Here is a 12289-nt window from a genome sequence, read left to right on the forward strand (position 1 = left end):
CACAGCGCTGGGCCTGCTTGGGACACTCTCTCTCTCTCTCTCTCTGTCTCTCTCTCTGCTCTTCCCCCGCTCACATTCTCTCTCAGTCTCAAAATAAATAAACAAACTTAAAAAAATTAAAAATAGAGATTCTAAAATGGAGCAACTCAAAGAGTATGTTTCTTTTCTTACTGGTCTATTCCTCTTCTGAACTTTTATCCACTAAAGATAGCATTTAGGTTGATCTTAAGCTTGCTCTCCCTCAGTAAGTGATTTCAATGTCTTTGTCTATTAATAGGTATTTTTGCCCACACGTTAGTCATGGTGGTTCTCACAGTGTTTCTTCTCTGAGCCCCCTCCAAGGTTATTTATATCTCTTTAGTTTTGAAAGTAATGTCTATAAACTCAACTTAAAATAAAACCAAACTCACCGAGGGTTTACCAGAATAGGTTTCTGGATTGGGGTCACTAGTGTGAGAAGGAGTTTCTGTCAAGTTTCACCCTTTCTCTTCCTGTGATTTCTCATTCTCAGTGCCTCTGTCCCTCTGCCACCTCATATTCAGTCTTAAAACTCCATCCAGTCTAAGAAAAACACTTCATTCCTTCATTCCTTACAGTTGAAACATTATGGCAGTAGGGTATAAGAAATGGGAATGTTAAACTACATTTTCCAGAGTGATTGGGTTTAAAATATCCTGAGCTGTTGGTTGATTTCCTTTTTTGTTCAGAAAGTGTTGACCAGACTATTAATGACATCTTAATGGAGGAAATGGCACCCAAACAGGAGCAAGGTCGATGTCAAGCCCATCTTGGTGTTCACTGGTGCTTGTGCCCCCTTCCAGCATGGTTCCATGAATGTGGGTCCAGAGTGGATATTTGTTGGCTGAATAAGTGAATGGAGGATAGATAGGTTTTAGAGAAGTGAAACTTTACCCCCTAGTAAGCTAAGTAACCCAGAAGTGGAAGCAGAGGCAGGTATGGTAAATTAGAGTGAGGGTAACGTTTGATCTAAGGTGAGGATGTGGGCCAAGTGAAGAAGATGACAGCCTGAATGAATTTGAGTTTGATCATATCATCCAGGCTGTGACAACCCCAAATGATTTACAAATGACTTGTAAAGAAGGTATATCATCATAATCCTAAACAGAAATCAATGAAGTAATTAATTGAAAGGAAAGTGAGGAAGGAAGGGAGCTCTTTTGCCTGCTCCTACCTGCATTTTTTGCAGGCCTATCACCCCTCCTGGGCACGATCCTAATTGTTCAGTGTCTTCCAAATACACTATTACATGGGTATAGCCATACCCAGAACAAGGCTGTTTCCTTAAAACTACACTTTGTCCTAAAATTATTCCTTTTAAAAATGCACTTCATGTGAAGTTTCCAATTTCTCAGAATTGGAAAACCTTCAGCTTACCTTGTCATATGCATATTTAAGCCACAGTCACCAAGGACTTAGTAGTCTATACGTGCTTCAAATTACTTGGATAAAATACTATACCCCAAGTCTAAGGGGCTTATAGGCTTCATTCCCCAAGGGAACATTTGTATTTCAAAAGAGGGTCTCATTAACTAAGGGAATCAACTGATGGAATGAATTCGGACCCTTCTGTGCCAATTCCGAGCAACCTTCTCTCCCCACCATCAAGCTGGAAACAGAGGAGTCAACAACTTGGTATCTTATCTGTTGTCATCCACAGGAAGCCAAGATAGCTTCTTTATGGAGAAGAGTCATGATAAAACTGTTGTAGAAAGTTTACTAGAGAAGTGATGTTTATTCTAGATTTATATGAGGGCTCTGAGTGGTGATTTCTACTGCTGCTGGTCCCGGACCTTATCGCCATTTAGATTGAGTTCAATGGAGAAACACAGGTAGGCTCTGAGCTCAGTATCCCTGAGGAGTACCACCTGGTTCTGAAACATGTGCCAGGCATACAGGATACAACAGGTGCAAGGGATATAAGGACCAGTAATGTCAAAAAAAAGGGTGATCAAGTCTACTTGAGAGAAACACCGATGAGAGGGTGACCAACTTTCCATGGGGGAATATAGACAAGAAGGTCACCAACTCAGGGTGCCTGGGTGGCTCAGTCGGTTAAGCATCAAACTTTGGTTCAGATCATGATCTCTGGGTCTGTGGGTTCAAGCCCCACGTTGGGCTCTTTTGCTGACAGCTCGGAGCCTGGAGCCTGCTTCGGATTCTGTGTCTCCCTCTCTGCCACCCCCCCCCCCCCCCACTCACAGTCTGTCTGTCTGTCTGTCTCTCTCAAAATTAAACAAACATTAAGAAAAAAAAAAGAGGTCACCAACTCTATCTGAGAGAGCTGGAGAAGGTTCATGCAGTAAGAGAGACTGGGCCTCATAGCATTTATCATCTTGTGTGATTATAAAATCTACTATTTATCAATCTGGCTTTACCACTCTGCCACTCCTTGAGGGCAGGGGTTTCCTGTTACATATTTAAGAGTAGCTTTGTGCCCTGCTTGGCATAGAGTGACCATTGATATAATTACTTTTGAAAGAACAAACTGAAATATGTAGAAGAAATGTAGAAATGCAAAAGAAAAGGGTTAGGTGTTACATGTGGAGAGAGAACAGCATCGCAAAAATGTGGGATTGGGAAATTCAGTGGGATTTTCAGGAAACACAATTAGTTCATTCCTGGAGCTTGGGGTGACTTGGGGAGAGGAATTGGAGAAGGAATGCCAGGAGTGTGGCCAAGAATCAGAGTGTGGGGAGACCTGTAGTCCCCGCTAAGAATTCAGGATGTATTCTGAAGGCAGCGGGAGCCCATTCAGTGTTTTTAAACAGGGAAATAACTAGGTCAAATCTGTGTTTTAGAGGAATCACCGGCAGCAACATCGAGATGAACTGGAGTAAAGGGAGGCTAGACATACGAACCATTGGCACTTCTGTGACTGGGGAGAGGAGGGATGGACCTTGAAGAAGGCATTCAGAGTAGCAATATTACCATGGAGAAAATGAAAGAGTTGAAGCCAACATCAAGTTCCTGGTTTGGTTTGAGCATTGTGCAAGAAAACAGACAGGTGACCTAAGACAAGAAGCAGGTAGGAGGAAGGAGGGATTATTAACTTCATCTTGAATATCTGGGGTCTGAGGAACCAACACATTTCCAAGGAGAGTCACTCTGTGCAGCCAGTAATATGAAGCAAGGAAGAGAATTGGGGCCAGAGATAGAGTTTGGGGTGTGGTAGGTGGAGCCATTTGATTGGATGAGAAACCCAGAGTGATCACATGGAGAGAGAAGAGAAACGATGAGGCCCATGGGGAAATTGAGCTTTTCTTCCCTCCTTCCCCGCCCCCCCCCCCCCCACTTTTAAAGTTCAGTGCCTTTCTCCCTGTTATAAAAGTATCTGAAAACCAACAACAGGCCCAAGTAAGTGGAAATGACACTAAGTTTTGTTTTGTTTTGTTTTGTTTTGTCTTTTCCAGAAATTCTCTAACTTCTGGCACTGGGAGAGGTGGGCCGGCACTCCCAGCCACAGGACTGCTTCTCTGAGAGTTGACTGCTATGTAGTTTGAGGTAATGCAAGCACTTTTGTGGAGTCAGCTCATTCAGGAGTTTACTGACAGCCCTTGAGATGTCTGCACACGAAACCCGGGTGTAGGAGCCAGCCCAGCACAAGGGGAAAGCTTGAGTCAGAGCATCAAAACAATGGAGCTTTCAAAATGCCTTTCGTTGTTAACTGTCTTGAAATGTCTGAAGGTTCTGTGACGCTGAGCAGTCTAAGCACTTTCTCGTAGTGACCAAAGGAGGGATCCACAGGCACAACACAGGCCTGGGACATGGCGGTGATGAAATCTATGGGAATTCAGGCCGGGTAGCTATTTTTGAGTGAGTTCTTGGTGAAGGAGAGGAGTAAAAGAACTAGAAGTTGAAGAATGTCTGGAGAACAGATGAGTAGTTGCCAGAGGTAAGGGTGAGAGGTGGGTGAAGGTGGTCAAAAGGTACAAACTTCCAGTTATAAGATGAGTAAGTCCTGGAGGTATAACGTATAGCATGGTGACTCTAGTTAACATTGTACCATATATTTGAAAGTTGCCGAGAGAGTAGATCTTAAAAGTTCTTATCACAAGAAAAAAAAATCTGTGACTAAGTGTGGTGATAGATATTAACTAAATGTACTGTTGTGATCATTTCACAGTATCCACATAAGTCATTATGCTGTACACGTGAAACTAAAATGTCATGTCAATTATGTCTCAATAAAACTGGGGGAAAATGAAGGGGGGAAGCACCTGGCTGGCTTAGTCTATAGAGCATGTGGCTCTTGATTTTGGGGTCATGGGTTCGAGCCCCACATTAGGTATAGAGATTACTTAAGGAAATTTTTAAAAAACCTGGAAAAAAAGAAATTGAAGAATGTAAGAACTTGAGGGAAAATAGTTACTGAGGGATTCAACTCAACAGTGATCCCATGAATAATATCATTTGACTAAAATAAGTCATTACAGATAGCACGGTAAAGACAATAGCAGAAGTACTTGGCTTGGGAATATGGTCGGGCTGGGCTTTCTGGAGGATGTGGAGCTAGAAGTGGCCCTTTAGTGACAGGCAAGATTCAAATGGGAAGAAGGAGGCTGGATTATTACAGGGAGGAAGAATGACGTGAGTACAAAAGAACAAGCTTGTGTGTAAACTGAAATGGTAATTAGGCATGGTGGCTATTTTATTTTAATTTTTTTTTTTTCTGTGTATAGTAAATGGTAACAGCCAATACAGGGATCAAGAAGACCCAAGGATGAAGATTTTCACTGATTGAAAGTGAGCTGGAATGGACATCTGCAGGAAGTACTGCACTAGAAGTCTCGGCGGGGTGCTCTGCCTATTTATGGGGGCAAATAAAAGGTTTTCAGAAGATGATCATAGCAAGCGCCTTCCAGTTTTTTCCTGGTAATCACCAAAGAAGTTTTACTGACTGCCATGATTGTATTATACTACCAAGCAATAATAATAATATTAACAATATGTGTTAATATTTCAGTGCCTCTGATACACGGGTCACTGTTCTAAACTGATAAATGAATGATCTCATTTGATCTTTCTACAACACAATGATATAGACACTCTTATTTTCCCCATTTATGGATGAAGATACTGAGGCACAACGAGGTTGAAAAACTTGCCCAGAGCCATGCAGAGCAGAAGAACCAGGATGGAACCCAGATGGGCTGCAGAGCCCGAGTCCTACTGTGTCTGAGAGTATGAAGGGGGCTCCATAATGTCTTCAGACTCTGAATAAATCTTCTTAGTGTGAAGCTGGTATTGCTGCTGTGAAAAGGTCAACACGACAGCTATGCCTGTGTTAGCCTTTCCCTTCTCTGAATCAGCATTTTCTGAGAAATGTAGCCTCTGGAAGTGGGGCTAACATTTCCTCCATTGGAAATAAATCAGAGAAAAAGACCCCTCTCCCTTCCTTACCCTTGCCTCTCTTGACATTATTCAAATATACTTCTTATTGCTCAGAGATATGAATCTACAGAATTCATTAAAAACTCCAGTGCTTTCCCTTGAATCCCAAGAAATTCTGTTCATTGTGTCTTTCTCACCACCTTTCGCTTGGGGCACATGTTGCTCATTTTTCTCCCATACCTGCCACCTGTAAGTCCAGGGTAGTCTTCCTGATGATTGGTTTACTTGGGATATTTGCTTATTCAGTTCTTCCTATTTGGGTGAGGTACCTCTGGGAAAAAGCTATTGGATGACCTACTTTTCAGTTCATTTCATAATTGCTGGGTGTCTACAAATGTACAATGTGACATATGAGGAGCTCACTGTCATCTTACCCCAAGGGAGTCCTGAAAGCCCTTTCTAGACCAGTGGTCCAGCAGTACACACTGCCTCTACCCAGACAAACTCCCTTTCACGGGGAACCATAGTCTTGTGGAGATCAGGATTTCACACCACGTATCTCCTTTACACTGGCCTGAAGGTCAATATCCACCTTATCTTGACATTGAGGGTTGATGACGCTGACTCAAATGTGCACATATATTTAGATGTAGTTGATGGCCTATATTCCCTTTTTTTTTTTTAATTTTTAAATGTTTTTATTTATTTTTCAGACAGAGAGAGACAGAGCATGAGCAGGGGAGGGGCAGAGAGAGAGGGAGACACGGAATCTGAAGCAGGCTCTGGGCTCTGAGCTGTCAGCATAGAGCCCAACACGGGGCTCAAACTCACAGACCGTGAGATCATGGCCTGAGCTGAAGTTGGACGCTTAACCGACTGAGCCACCCAGGTGCCCCTATATTCCTTTTTTTAAATCGAGGTATAATTGACATTTCACGTTATATTGCTTTCAGGTGTACAACATAATGATTTGGTATTTGCATACATTGCAAAATGATCAGCACAGAAAGTCTAGTTGCCATCCATTACCATTCACAGTTATGAAAAATTTTTCCTTGCAATGAAGACTTTTAATATTTATTCTCTTAGCAACTTTCAAAGATGCGATACAGTATTATTAACTATAGTCTTCATGCTGTATACTACATCCCTGTGACTTATTTATTTTATAAGTGGAAGTCTATCTCTTGACCTCCTTCACCCATTTTGTGCTCTTCCTCAGCCCCCGGCAACCAACAATCTGTTCTAGCTATGAGGTGAGGTTTGTTTTGTTATTTAGAATCTAGGTATAAGTGAAATCATACAGTGTTTGTCTTTCTCTGTTTGACTTATTTCACTTAGCATAATGCCGTCAAGGTCCATCCATGTTGTCTCAAATAGTAAGATTTCATTTTTTTTTATGGCTGAATATTATTCCAGTGTGTGTGTGTGTGTGTGTGTGTGTGTGCACGCGCGCGCAAAATCACATCTTCTTTATCCATTCATCCATCAGTGGATGCTCAGGGGGCGTGTGGCTGTCTCAGTCAATGGAGCATGCAATCAACTCTCTGGGCTGTGAGTTCAAGTCCCATCTTAGGTGTAGAAATTACTTAAAAAAATAAAATCTTTTTAAAAAATGGATGCTTAGGCTGTTTCCATATCTTGGCTATTGTCAATAATGCTGCTATGAATATGTGGGTGCAGATATCTTTTCAAATTAGTGTTTTCAATTTCTTGAGATAAATACTGGATCAGAAGTGGAGTTACTGGATTAATTGGTAGTTCTGTTTTTTAATAATTTCCTTAAAAAATTATTTTTTAATTGCACCAAGAATCATAAAATATCTAGGAATAAACCTAACCAAAGATGTAAGAGATCTGTATGCTGAAAGCTATAGAAAGCTTATGAAGGAAATTGAAGAAGATACAAAGAAATGGAAAAACATTCTGTGCCCATGGATTGGAAGAATATATATTGTTAAAATGTCAATACTACCCAAAGCTATCTACACATTCAACACAATCCCAGTCAAAGTTGCACCAGCATTCTTCTCGAAGCTAGGACAAGCAATCCTAAAATTTGTATGGAACCACAAAAGACCCCGAATAGCCAAAGTAATATTGAAGAAGAAGACCAAAGCGGGAGGCATCACAATCCCAGACTTTAGCCTCTACTACAGAGCTGTAATCATCAAGACAGCATGGTATTGGCACAAAAACAGACACATAGACCAATGGAATAGAATAGAGACTCCAGAATCGGACCCACACAAAAGTATGGCCAACTAATCTTTGACAAAGCAGGAAAGAATATCCAATGAAAAAAAGTCTCTTTAACAAATGGTGCTGGGAGAACTGGACAGCAACGTGCAGAAGGTTGAAACTAGACCACTTTCTCACACCATTCACAAAAATAAACTCAAAATGGATGCAGGACCTGAATGTGAGACAGGAAACCATCAAAACCCTAGAGGAGAAAGCAGGAAAAAACCTCTCTGACCTGAGCCACAGCCATTTCTTACTTGAAACATCTCCAAAGGCAAGGGAATTAAAAGCAAAAATGAACTGTTGGGATCTCATCAAGATAAAAAGCTTCTTTACTGCAAAGGAAACAATCAACAAAACTAAAAGGCGACACTTGTTATTTCTTGTCTTTTTGACATTGGCCATTCTGACAGGTGTGAGGTGACCTCTCATTGTGATTTTTGATTTACATTTCTCTGATGTAGGTACTCTTGCTACTAGCTGAGATAAGTCCTGGGCTTGATTTTCCACAAACTGAGGACTTGTTCTAAATCGTACACAGTGTCATACCCAGATAATCATGACGAATTCCTGCACTTTAGAAGTCAAGAGGACTCAGTTGAGAGAGGAAAGTAAATAGAATATTACCTGACCAGGTAGAGTGGTGGTATTAGATACTGAGAAGAGTGGGGACTCCTTCTACGTTCAAATTTTAGCCCTCCACCCACTAACTGTATGACTGCGGGCAACTAAATCTTTCTAAGCCTCAGATTCTCCATCTGTGAATGGTAGTTACTAGTACGTAGCTTGCAGCATCATTATTATGTTTAAATAAAATGCTTAGCACAGTGCCTGGCAAATAGTAAGAGCTAAGTAAATATTGTTTTTAAGTAGGAAAAATACAGATTTGTGGGTTCCTTGGGTATTTCATTTTATTGCCGTTTCAGTTGATGACAACTCTACTTTCTTGGTTGCTCAGGACAAAAAGTTTGGAGTCATTCTTGGCTTCCTTTTTCCCTTTCATCTCCCATATCTAATCTATGTTAGGAAATCTTAATTCTACTGAAAAAATTTTTACTAATGTTTATTTATTTTTAAGAGAGAGAGACAGAATGTGAGTGGGAGAGGCAGAGAGAGAGGGAGACACAGAATCCAAAGCAGGCTCCAGGCTCCGAGCCGTCAGCACAGAGCCCAACACAGGGCTCAAACTCATGAACCGTGAGATTGTGACCTAGCAGAAGTCAGACGCTTAACTGACTGAGCCACCCAGGCGCCTCTGTTAACTCTACTTATAAAACATATCTAGAATCTGACTACTTCTCAGCCCATCCACTGCCAACACCTGTTCCAAGCCACTATAAATTTTAGACTAGATTACCACATTAGCCTCCAACCCGGTTTGTTTCATCCTTACCCTCATGTCAGGTCAGGTCACTGTGCTTAAAAGCCTTTATGACTCCCCATGTTTCTGTGAAGTAAAAGTATAATTCACAGCATTGACGGCAGCCTTGTGAGGTGCTGTCTGATATGCCCGACGCTCACTCTGCTCTTTGCTCTCTGGTCTCTTGCACACTCTCCCTCTCCAGCCACACTGGCCTCTTGCAGGCATTCTCCTGCCACAAGGTCTTGGCTGCACTCTGCCTGGAATGCTCTTCCCCAGATACCTGCAAATTTGACTCCTGCTCAACTTGTTATCTTTTTTTTATGTTTATTTTTGAGAGAGAGAGAGAGAGAGAGAGAGAGAGCGAGAGAGAGAACGGGGGAGGGGCAGAGAGAAGGGGAGACACAGAATCCAAAGCAGGTTCCAGGCTCCGAGCTGTCAGCACACAGCCTGACGTGGGGCTCGAACTCATGAACCATGAGATCATGACCTGAGCCGAAGTTGAATGCTTAACTGACTGAGCCACCCAGGTGCCCCTCAAATTGTTATCTTCTTAAATGAGGCCCACCTTGACCTCCCTATTTCAAATCATGTCTTTCACTACCGCTGCCCATCCCCTCCTCGAGTTATGCAGGAGAAATGTATCCAGCCCTGCTACAAATGGTTCTCAACTACTCTCATCTTACGACTGATTAGAGCAGACCTCCTTCCTTCTGGAGAGTTCCAACATTCTGGCTTTGGACTCAGGTCAATGAATCCAAGTGCTTATAGTCAGTGGCTTTTACAGCAAAATGCTGGCCATGATATATATGTTGTACTCAGATAAGTAGAAATAAACATAGGAGAACATTTCTCAAGAGGGACTTTTAATACATAGATATGTCTTGACATTTGAGAAGAATCCACTTTTATTGTTACATAATTTAAATCTAGTTAAAAAAATTTTTTTTAATGTTTGTTTATTTTTGAGAGAGAGAGAGAGACAGAGCACGAGCGGGGGAGGGGCAGAGAAAGAAGGAGACACAGAATCCGAAGCAGGGTCCAGGCTCCGAGCTTGTCAGCGCAGAGCCCGACGTGGGGCTCGAACCCATGAATCGCAAGATCATGACCTGAGCCGAAGTCGGACACTTAATCGACTGAGCCACCCAGGTGCCCGGAATTTAAATCTAGTTTTATACCCATTGTTCATAATTTGGCTTTTCAGGAAATGAAAACACCTATTATATACTTATATAGATGAATTAGTCTTTCCTATTATAATCTTATGTATTGTCTCTCCCAAGTAGACATAATTTTATCTTTTAAAAATCATATAATAAGGTTAAAGTTCCTTTATTCTGATAATGTACACTCCTACTTCAAACATTATTGTTTCCGTTCCCTAAAGGTTTTGAATGAGCAATATCAAACAAATAGGCCTAGAAGTGAGCAAGAAAATCCTTAATCTCAGAGAAGAAGGGACCAATAAGAAAAGAGTCTCTGGATTTGAGACCATGCACCGCCCGCGCAACTCCTCCATTTTGTTGTTGAAGAACTACAGACCTAAAAAGTGTAAGTGGGTTGCACGATCTCACTCGGTTGACCATAAGCTGATCCTGGAGGCCAGGCCCCTTGAAGGCTAGTGGAGTTATGTCTTCGTTGTCCCAGACCAATTTGAAAACAATTTGGGGTAATTATGCAGCTATCCAGATTTTTTTTTCTTAGCACGAGCTAATACATTGAGGGAAAACCAGGCCAGGCCACCATTACACCAGGACTCTGCCATGTATAATGAGATTTGATTTGAAAATATGCAGCATCCTCTTCTGTGAGGTTTGAGTACTTGCCCTGGCAATTCACCCTCTGGCATTAACTCGCTTGTCACAAAGTATTAACTGCCTGTTCTTATGTGTGCATATGTGGTTGTTTCTTACGATCTAATGAGGAAGAGCAGGGTCAGAGAAGAGTGGGATGGGCTAATGTTCAAGAGTGAAGAGATAACAGAGACCTTGTCAGGTGAAATTACTGGAATGGAATGGTATCACCATAGTAACCAAGTTGGGGCTCTTTGGACATTTTGGGGCTGAGGACTTCTGAGGGGTCCAACTTTCCTGCTTATCCCCAAGATGTTCCCGATGCCAGGTTGCCAGTGACACTTGGTCTCTCTTCTCCCTGCCCCCACTCTCCAGTCCTCAATAATCACAAAAATAAAGTTTTAGCCATGTTTGTTCACTGCACTTATTTTGAATTGTTTTATACACTTATTTTAAATAAGGAATAAATCAATGGTAACTCAGGTCATCAATACAGGATAGCACAGAACTGAAAATATGTTTATTCCTGACATTGCCATGTGTGCTAGGAGTCCATTTGTAGAGTAATTGCAGAGATTTGCAACTGTTTATATAGCATTTGAAATCTTAGCCTTCTACTCCCGTGGGACCATCATAGTCAGACTGTTTATGTCTCTCATCAGTTGAATGAGAGTCACTTTATTATCCTAAATGTGAGCTCCCTTCCATCTTGCCCTATTTCCTGTTAACCAACCTTTACCAAGAGATTGGAAGTGACACGGAGGAGACTGGGGATCTTCAAAATAAGTCTATTGCCACTAAGGTACAGAGATTTTGTAGGCTGTTCTATGTTTTCAGGGGGGAAAAAAAAAGCAAATGTATTCTAAGAATCAAAAATGTTCAGCCAACTTAGTCATGTGTACACCAAATTAAAGGAGAAAGCATAGCATATTTCTATTTTATAATTCACTGTCCCAGGGCCTTAGATATTTGGAATGCAGACTGTGCCCTGTTGGCAGGGATTTGGAATCAATTGACAGTGTGTGATATGATAACACATGTTCTGGATCAGTGGCAGGGGAATGTTTGGAGCTGTAATTCTGTCTCCCCATTAGCAGGAAGCCTTGCTAAACTCACAGCTGGAGAAGCGCCTAAAAAGAACTAGGCTGTGTGTGTGTGTGTGTGTGTGTGTGTGTGTGTGTGTTTATAAAGGCAACACAAAACCCAGCCCCAGCGATAAATGCTAAGTGAAGGCCATCAAAAATGAAAAGGTACTTTCATCGCATGGATAAACTGGTATCTAGTCAAGATGACTACCTTTCTCAGCTAGAAGTGTTGCTCTATACCTTTGTACATCTGGGCTTAATGATACAGGTGATGTTTAACAACAGTAGAGAAAGAAAACAACCCTGGACCCAGTAGTCACAAGAAGAAAAGTAAATGGAAAGTGTTCCTTTTAATGAGGCACGAGGGGAGGTATACAATATGCAGACGATATGAGTTGAAACCTGATATCCCTGAGGCATGAGGTAGAAGCTGACTCTTGGCCCTGGCGGACCAA

The sequence above is a fragment of the Panthera onca genome, chromosome B1 (genome assembly GCF_046562875.1).
Source record: "Panthera onca isolate mPanOnc1 chromosome B1, mPanOnc1 haplotype 2, whole genome shotgun sequence".
Taxonomy (NCBI): domain Eukaryota; kingdom Metazoa; phylum Chordata; class Mammalia; order Carnivora; family Felidae; genus Panthera; species Panthera onca.